Here is a 9,365-nt window from a genome sequence, read left to right as displayed (position 1 = left end):
ATCTATCTATCTATCTATCTATCTATCTATCTATCTATCTATCTATCTAAAATATGGTTTCTCAACCTTGGCACAAGTCATATCATGAGTCAGATAATTCTTTATTGCAGGGGGCTGTCCTATGCAGTATAGGATGCTGAGAAAGATGCCTGTGTTCTACCTACTAGATTCCAGTAGCACCTCCCCCTAGTATGGTAACTAAAAATGTTCTCAGACATTGTCAAATACCCACTGGGTCAGAACCACCCAAAGTTGAGAACCACTGTTGTAAAAAGCTGTCCAGGAAATACAGAAAAAGCATATTCAAAGTTTGGAATTTGTAAATCAAAGGCCAACGTTAGTATTTCTATGTGAAGGATACGGGGCAGCTGGAGGCTGGGTGGGGACAAGGGGGAGAAGATTCCAGAAGACAATAGATTGAGCATCCTTTCAAATCACATAGAGTTTGCCAACCTATGTGAACATTAACTAACCTTGGCCTGTCATGAAAGCTTCCCAAAGCAGTATATAACAAATGTTCAAATAAGGAAAGAAGATGAGAGACTTACAAATTTTTAAAAAATATTTGATTTACAGAAGTTTGATATATCCACAGTTTTCAGGGCACTTTCAGCAAATTAAGATTACTAGCATATTATCCAGCCCCAAACTGGCCTACAGAAAATATTCTGGGTTCACTAAACTTTTATTTATGCAAAGTTTTTTCTTCTAAATAACTTAGAAGTTAAAAAGCATTTTATCCAAACGAAATACAGAAAACGGGGGCCTTTAAGTATTATGATTACCATTTTATTTCATGGTACTAAAAAGAGAAACTATAAGAATACATCCTCAAAAGTGGCTTATCCAATGCTATGAAAACAAATAATAAAACAGAGGCTCTTATTTCTAAATTCTAGTCACTAAATGGCCTTCTACCTACTTACAGTCCCCCCAAGCTTTCACAGAAAATGCTCTTCTCAAATTCTGCCACTGCTGTATTTAATCCTCATTAAAGCAAATTTATCTGTATAGGTTGAGCATCTCAAATGTGAAAATCCAAAACCTGAAACTTTTTGAGGACTGACATGACGCTCAAAGGAAATGCTCATTGGAACATTTCTGATTCAGATTCAGAATGCTCAACTGGTAAACATAATGCAAATATGCCAAAAAAAAAAAAAAAAAAAAAAATCGAGGTCCGAAACACTTCTGGTTCCAAGCATTTTGGATAAGGGATATTCAACCTGTATCTCTGAGATATAGCTCTGGTATCTCTGATTGGCATAAAATCTAGTGAATTACAAAAAAATTGTGGATTACATTAAGTATTTATTTCTTTATTTAATACGTTTAAATTGCAACCAAATATCCTGGATCAGAGAAATTTAAAATTTCTTTCCACATTTTTATCAGGTCAGATACTCTAAACATTTCTGTGGAATCATTCTAGGTAATTCAGTATAATTTATTTTCAGAATGTATTCCAACAGCCCTACAACTACATACAATAAAGTAATACGTCACTCCAGGGTACATGAATTCTTTAAAAATATTTAAAATTATTTAAAACAATTTGTAAAGAGCTGGTGTACTTCATAGAAGTTTGCTTAAATGACTGTTGGAAAGCATGCCAGTCAAGTGATTCATTTTATGTATTAATCCAGCTCGGCTGACAAGCAGTTGCTAATACAGCACTTCTAACATTGATTCAAGTCCCATAAAAGGATTTTGGCTCATAAAAAATGCTGGCATGGCATTAGGATGTAGGTGTTTCCATCTCTGCTCTATAGAAATACAGTAATGTGCCAAGTTTTGTTGGTGACCGCAAGCATTTCTGAGAAGATAGGTGTTACAGAGATCAAATAAATGTATAGATATTAAAGCTACCTTCACCCCAAGCTGTGTCTAAATCCCTAACTTCTCTAAATCAGAGGCAAAGTTTGAAAAACGGCCCCTGAATAAAGAGCAGTGGGTGTGTATGGCTACTATGTCATTGTGTTTATGTTCTTTCTCTCTATTTTTAATTCTCATTCTAGGAAAGATGGATATTCTTACCTTTACAAGAGCATCAATATAATCACTGGGATACAGAAAGATCTCTTTTCATTCACTGAGTTAGTTAGTACCATGAAAAACAGAAATCTGATAGCTTCTTTCTATTAGCATAAAATGAGAACATGACCTTGTCCTGAGAAACACCACCTAGTAAGATTTTTCATAACTTCCATGCAGTGATGATACAATAAGGATCTAAAAGTAATTAACTGGATCTTTTTTAGCCAACCAAAGCCTTATTCAAATACACATTTTTATCAGCATTCTAAGGGAGCCATAAATTGGGGCATTTTGAAAAACTGGGATCTAATCCAGTCCATGATCTGATCAGGGTTCAGTAGTAATAATAAATTGGGACTATTAAAACTGGGAATCATTCCAACATTTTATTTTACCCAAACCACAGGACCTAGAAAATTCTACTGCAAAAGATAGGGATATTCAGTGACGAGTAAAACCATGCTGAATTAGTCATGTGTATGTAATCATGCCAAAACATGGGTGTTTTCAACAGTTCAAATACTGCCAAAGTTATTAAGTTCAGTAAATAATTAATTATTGAGAATCGCTTGGCAAATTAAAGAAATCAACCTTCTGGTTTCTTTAATACATCCTTTTTTGAGTGTACAATAATGACAAAATCCTATCAATTCACTTGTTGCTGTATATATTTAGGAGCGTTATATGTGTGTAGATTACAACCAAAATATTAATTCCAGAATGTAATACTTTCCTTTTCCTTCTTCAACTCTAATAAGCATCTTCATTTTTCAGTATGAACAAATGTTGGATAAACTCTAGCCTTATTCTGGTTTTCATTTCAATTTCCAGTAACATAAAAATCCTCCGTAATTAAATAAAATGCTGAGAGGTTGGGAATAGATTTTCACCCACTTGAATTCTCAAACTATAAATGGTTTCCGAATGTTTTTATATCTCTAAGATGCATTTCGTTTATGTGGGGAACTTGCAGCTGCATAATTAAATCTTGGTTTGCCAAATATCAAAAACACATGTATTGATTTAAACTAAAGGGAACAGGCCACAAGCAGCTCAGCTGATAAGGCAAGGGAGAAGTCTCTGCAGTTCTTGGAGGGCTTCCCAAAAGGAAAGAAAACTAAGAACCTTGAATTCAGACACTGAAACTGATTAACTTTCCTAAATCTTAGCTTCACTCTCACTTAGACATTCCGTTCAGGCTAGTTGTTGAAAACAAGAGCCATATGTTTTCATACTTTTCAATGCTGAAGCTGAAGAGGTTGGCTCTTTTTTTTCTCCCATCTCCTCATGTATTCTGCTAAGATTCTAGTAAGATCTACGAAAGCAATGTTTAATTAATAGAACAAATGAGCTTCCTGCAAAATAAACTCTGATATGGTATAAGAGTAATGAAAGATTTTGGAATATATAACTCATGTTATTAAATTTTTTTTTTCAATTTTTAGGAGAAAACTTCATTTACTGAAGTTTTACTTAAGGGTCAGTAATATGCGACTTCAATGGAAGAAAGTCTTTGGTGTCAGTGGAGATACTTTTCCCAGGATAGTAATATTAAATTAATGATGAGGAGGCAGACATATTTTTCTTTTAACCAATCTCCACTGGATTTTTGAGACAGTATTAGGAATACAAGTATTTAGTTTGGTATTTTACAGGTTCAAGATTCTGATTAATTTCAGACTTTGTAAAAGGTTACAAACTTAGGTCTTAGAATTAAACAACAACAATATATACTTACTGACATATTAAGACAATCTCTTGCTTGCAGCTCAGGATGCTAATTTACATAATCTGAATGTGTGAAAAATGCTAATTTAATTTAGTTTGAAAAGTGCTGGAAGAAATCATCTTTGAACATAACACTGGGTTCATATCTCTAGAAATGAATATGGGCCTGTGGAGCTAATCTTTTATTATGGCTAATCTCACTGAAGCATGAACAAAATGATGAGTTTATTTAATGCAGGGCTTCACTGCAACAGACTGTTTGACTTTTAACAGGAGGGGACACATCATAAGCTCAGAAATCTCTTATATGAGATTAAGAAAATCCTACCACACAATCTTGAGAATGAAACTTGGGCTTATACACTCAGGCAACAATGGTGTATGCACTACCATAAACCACTGCCATTGCAAGTTCAATAATTATTGTTCTAGAAAAGTAAAAGTAAATGCTTCCATACTTAAGATATTTAGATATTTCTCATACTGGAATATCTGGAAAGAACCCTAGAGATCATCTAAAGACAAAGTAGCATTTAAGATACCCTAGAAGGCCAGGTGCAGTGGCTCACGCCTGTAATCCCAGCATTTTGGGAGGCCGAGGTGAGCGGATCACAATTTCAAGAGATCGAGACCATCCTGGCCAACATGATGAAACCCTATCTCTACTAAAAATACAAAAATTAACTGGGCGTGGTGGCACGTGCCTGTAGTCCCAGCTACTTGGGAAGTTGAGGCAGAAGAACTGCTTGAGCCCGGGAGGTGGAGGTTACGGTGGGCTGAGATTGTGCCACTGCACTCCAGCCTGGTGACAGAGAGAGATTCTGTCTTTAAAAAACAAACAAACAAAAAAAAAACCACAAGAAGATTTTAGGTGCTATGTGGCTTAATGTACTTAGATAAGCTAACTTACATAGCTATGTATTTTTATAATATTTTATTTATTTATGTATAAATATAATTAAGACAATAAAGGAAATAGATCAGTGACTAAAACTTATAAAACTCTGATCTAGCCCAATATTTACATGATGAACTAATGCTTTCTAAATGTAATCATTTCATTAGCTCCTTATTCAACAGTTCCAGTGTCAACAAACTCACTGCTTCATACTGCACCCTAATTTTAAGGACTTTTTCCTTCCATTAAGCTGAAAACTACCTCTCTTAAAATAATGCTCCATTAGTATCTTCAAGAAACAAATACATAAATAAGAAAATAAATATTAAGTAAATAATTTGTTTTCAATAAAGTAAATAAATGAATGGATGAATAAGCAAATAAACTGATAAAGTAGAATGGAATAAAATGGGTGCTACAAAACAGATCTAATCTCTCTTCTATGTGACAGGTCTCCAAGCATGAGAAATTCACAAAGTCTGGACTCTGTAAGCTGTGTATTCTCAGGTCTTTCAACATTTTTAATAAGACTTGGATTTAGTACCCACATTCTCTGTGTGAGAGAGAGGCATAGGATATTCCAGGTGTGATCTGAGCAGTGTAAAATTAGAATTATTGTTGCTTCCTTTATTTTGTACATGAACTTCCAGTAATGTAGCTTAGGACCAGATTAAGTTTTTGGCAGGCATATCCACATGTTGACTCACGCTAAACTTATGCTCAACTAAAACCATCAGGCAAATTTTTCATATATTTGGTATTAAATCAAACCTTCCACATCCTGTGTATGTGTAGTTCATTTTCGGACCTAAATGCAAGACTTTACATTTATTTCCATTAACTTTCTTTTTGTTTAATTCAGTCCCATTGTTCCTGCTGATTCTGTCATCGGACATATTGTCAACCACTGAAGTTTTGTGGCATCCACAATCTGATCAACAGGTCACCATCACTAACGCCGATGCTCAGCAGGCCAAGGTTAAAAATAAATTTTAATGAGAAAAATTATTCTTGCAAGCTTAGATTGATGGGATATTCATAAGTAATGTTTGGGTACCATTCTCAAATAGCTAATAATCCTTCTAGGGTTATATCATCTGATCCAGATTCCTCTGCATTATCCACAGGAAATATGACACAATGCAATTCTGATGTCTAGGAGAGCACCTTGCTCTTTGTGAAGGCTGGAGACTATAAAAGCATTTCTCAAACTCTGTACTGTTGACATTTTCAGTTGGATGATTCATGTTTTTTGGGGAAGGTGGCTGCCTGTGGGTTATAAGATTTTTAGCTACATTGCTAGCCTCTACCCAGTAAAAGGCAGTAACTGCTCACCCCTCTTCCCAAGTTATGGCAACCAAAAATGTCTCCAGACATAGCCAAATGCCCTTGTAGTAAAATTGCCCCCTCCCATTGAGAACCACTGTTCTAGACTCTGCATTCCTCTAATCTAATCTAGTAACCCAACTCATCTTTTATGGCTTTTTGGACTTTTTCCATACATGTAGCTATAAATAAACTATCCATATATAGCAGCAAAATGGTTCCGGATCAGGAATTAGAAATGTAGATAACTTAAAATGAGATATGAAAATCAGCAAAAAACAATTAGATGAATGGGGAGAGATAATATAAAACCCTAAAATTTAGAATTGAGGTTAGATTAATCCTACGGTAAAACAATTACAAGAAAATTAAAACTTCAATAGGAATTATACGATTTAGGAGGTAACTTATAAAGACATTTGTACCTGGATATTCATCCAAGTATTATTTGAAACAATGAAAAATTGAAACAGTCTGGTCATGGTGGCTCCTGCCTGTAATCCCAGCACTTGGGAGGCTGAGGCAGGAGGATTACTTAAGCTCAGGAATTCGAGACAAGCCTGTACAATGTAGTGAGAGACCCTGTCTCTATTTTTTTTTAAAGGAAATTAAAAAAAGATAAAAATGGAAACAGAATAAATGTTTGATAATGGAAGGTAAATAATTTATTATATATTGATCTCATAGAATATTAGGCAGTGATCAACATGACATATTTTAAAAATATTAATTACATGGGAAAAATGTTCAACATAAAAGGCTATGAAAAAAGCAAAATGTTATAGATGTAGGTTTTGGATATCAAGTGTTCAAAGAACGTAGAGTTGTCCCTTGGTATCCATGGGGGATTAGTTCTAGGACACCCTGCGGATATCAAAATCTGTGAATGATCAGCTCCCTGATACAAAATAGAGTAATATTTGCATATAACCTATGTATATCCTCTCATATACTAATCATCTCCAGATTACTTGTAATACCTATTACAGTGCCTACACATCACTTCTTTTGCATAGATTCAATGTAGTACTTGGCACAGCAAATTTAAATTTTGCTTTTGGGAACTGTGTGAAATTTCTTTTCTAAATATTTTCAATCTGCGGTTGGTTGAATCCACAGATGTGGAAACCATGGATACAGAGCCAACTGTATACACATAGAAAAAGGATTATAAAATATTAGTAGTGGTTATGGGATTATGGTAGAATTATGTATGGTTTTAATAGTCTTTATCCTTTTAATGTTTCCAAAATTTTCTTAATGAACTGATATTGCTTTTGTAAGTTTTATATACATGAGGAGTGCTGGGGGCAAGCGATCCATATTCCCTTAGTTGAGTGAGCTAAGGTTTCTAATTTGTTTACAAAAGATTGTACCAGTAAGAAAAGACATTTCATAGAAGGCACATGAGGAACGAGGAAAATATTTGTAGACTGGGCCACTCAGTCCTTCTGAGAAAAAAATCCGTGTATCATTTTTCACTAAATAAGAATAGTTGTATGTTATAGCCAAATTCTGTTCCTCCAAGTCAGTGGTTCTCAGACTTTAGACTGCTGACAAATCACCTTGGGCTTGTGTATGGAACACAGATTCCTGGGCTCCAACTCCCAAGGTTCTGATTCTGCAAGTCTGGGATGGTGCTCAGGAATCGTCATTTTTAACAAGGTCTTCTAATGATTCATTATGATGTAGTTGGTCCCTGGACCACATTTTGAGCAACTCAGCTATAAGAAATCATGTGGTTGAATTTGGGTTTTGTTTCCTGCCTCTTCTTTGGATAACTGCCTCCTGGATATGCACTAAAGATAGCTGTCACACACCTGTAGCCGTGTGCTGGTAAACTAGCTCTTCAAAAAAATTGTGCTATAAATATACTCACCATAGCCAATGTCAAACTGCCAATGGCTTATCAGCCAGCTTACAAAATTCTTGAAAGTTTAACAGTTGGTTCCTATAAGCTGGTACAAGCTGGCTCCAGTACTGTATGGTATATATTTTATTCAGGTGCATTAAATATTTTGAAAATGAGATATGCTAATCTAAGAGATATGCTAAATCTATTATGAAACTTATGACAGGATGAGACAAGTAAGCAATAGAATGACTTGAATCACATCAAAGAAACAAATTTCAAACATGTTAGGAGAAAAGTATAATAGCTTTTAACACTATTTCTTACTTTATTCTATTTTTTTCCATTGCCATATCATGAAGAGTGATACACTCGCTGAGTTGTTTAAGAGTTGTGAACTGGTTTCCCATAGATGATGGAGAGCTAAGGATCAGGACTCCAGGGTTGGGAGCAATGCCAGATGTTCAGCCTCCACCTCCACCATCCGTGGCTCTCAGCCCCTGAGCTGTTGAAATGCCCTTGGTCATTAATTCTATAGCACCCAACCATAAAATCAACTCCTCAACTTCTTCCTCTACCACATGATTGAGACAATGTTGTCTCTAGGAAACCCCTATCAGATGTGTTTTATGTGTTCATGTGTGGGAAGTGGCCTAAGTGGAGGCTAATAGTATAGTTCTTTCACTATTTTGACCAGACATATTTTAAGAAAATTGGATCCGAAGCCTATACAGCCAGCTGAAGTGAATTTACAGCTCAGCTTTTAAGAACAAGACTCCCTCAGGCATCTGCCTACTAAAGGCAAAACCAGAAAGGAAATGAACTCTTGCTTAAAGACACCCCCTTATTTTATGGGTTATCAATTTTCTAGCTGGCACACAGTTCCCCAGCTACTAAGAGTTTTTTTTCCCCTGTCCCAAGCAAGTATGAGCTACAAAACATGTGACGTCTGTATTCTAGCAAACAGCTCAGTTTCCTGAAGATGAGGCATGGGATGTAACCTCAGTAAGAGAAGTCGAGGGAGCAGCAACATCTATGATGTAGGCTCCCACATAGATGCCTTTGCCAATATATGCATTACAATCTCAGCCTGGATTACATTTTACATTATAGGATTGCTGAATCTTAGGTTATGATGGAGAATATCTTTCATGTCTTCAGGATAGCTCTGTCAGGTGAATAGTCAACAACAATGTAAAACACTTGATTTCCTTTTAACTGCTCCAGTGACCTTAGAACTCAGCTTATCAACCTCTCAAAAATGAGAAAGGACTAAATAGCTTTTTTTCCTTGCTATTGAAAAAGTCAGCCTTCTCAACGGGAACAGACAACAAAATAGGGTTCAAAGGTTAACAGTAGATACTCTTGGACTGCTCTGTGCTAGAAAACGCACTAAATAGATATGATTTTCTTAGTACACATACTAAAGTAATAAAATCAATACAAGAACGGCCTCTTTAGAAACTATTAGAACTAATGTAACTAATAAGCAAGTGAAAAGTTGTATAAATCTGAGTACATACA

At 35.4% G+C, this 9,365-nt stretch overlaps 1 protein-coding gene across 4 annotated transcripts in view; it reads right to left on the bottom strand.

Moving 5' to 3' along the window:
- PARD3B (par-3 family cell polarity regulator beta) overlaps nucleotides 1-9,365 on the bottom strand; it is a 1,041,361-nt gene that overhangs the window by 206,638 nt on the left and 825,358 nt on the right. The window lies entirely within an intron of this gene.

This window comes from Piliocolobus tephrosceles, chromosome 11 (assembly GCF_002776525.5).
Source record: "Piliocolobus tephrosceles isolate RC106 chromosome 11, ASM277652v3, whole genome shotgun sequence".
NCBI lineage: Eukaryota > Metazoa > Chordata > Mammalia > Primates > Cercopithecidae > Piliocolobus > Piliocolobus tephrosceles.
This window is presented reverse-complemented; position numbering and strand designations above follow the sequence as displayed.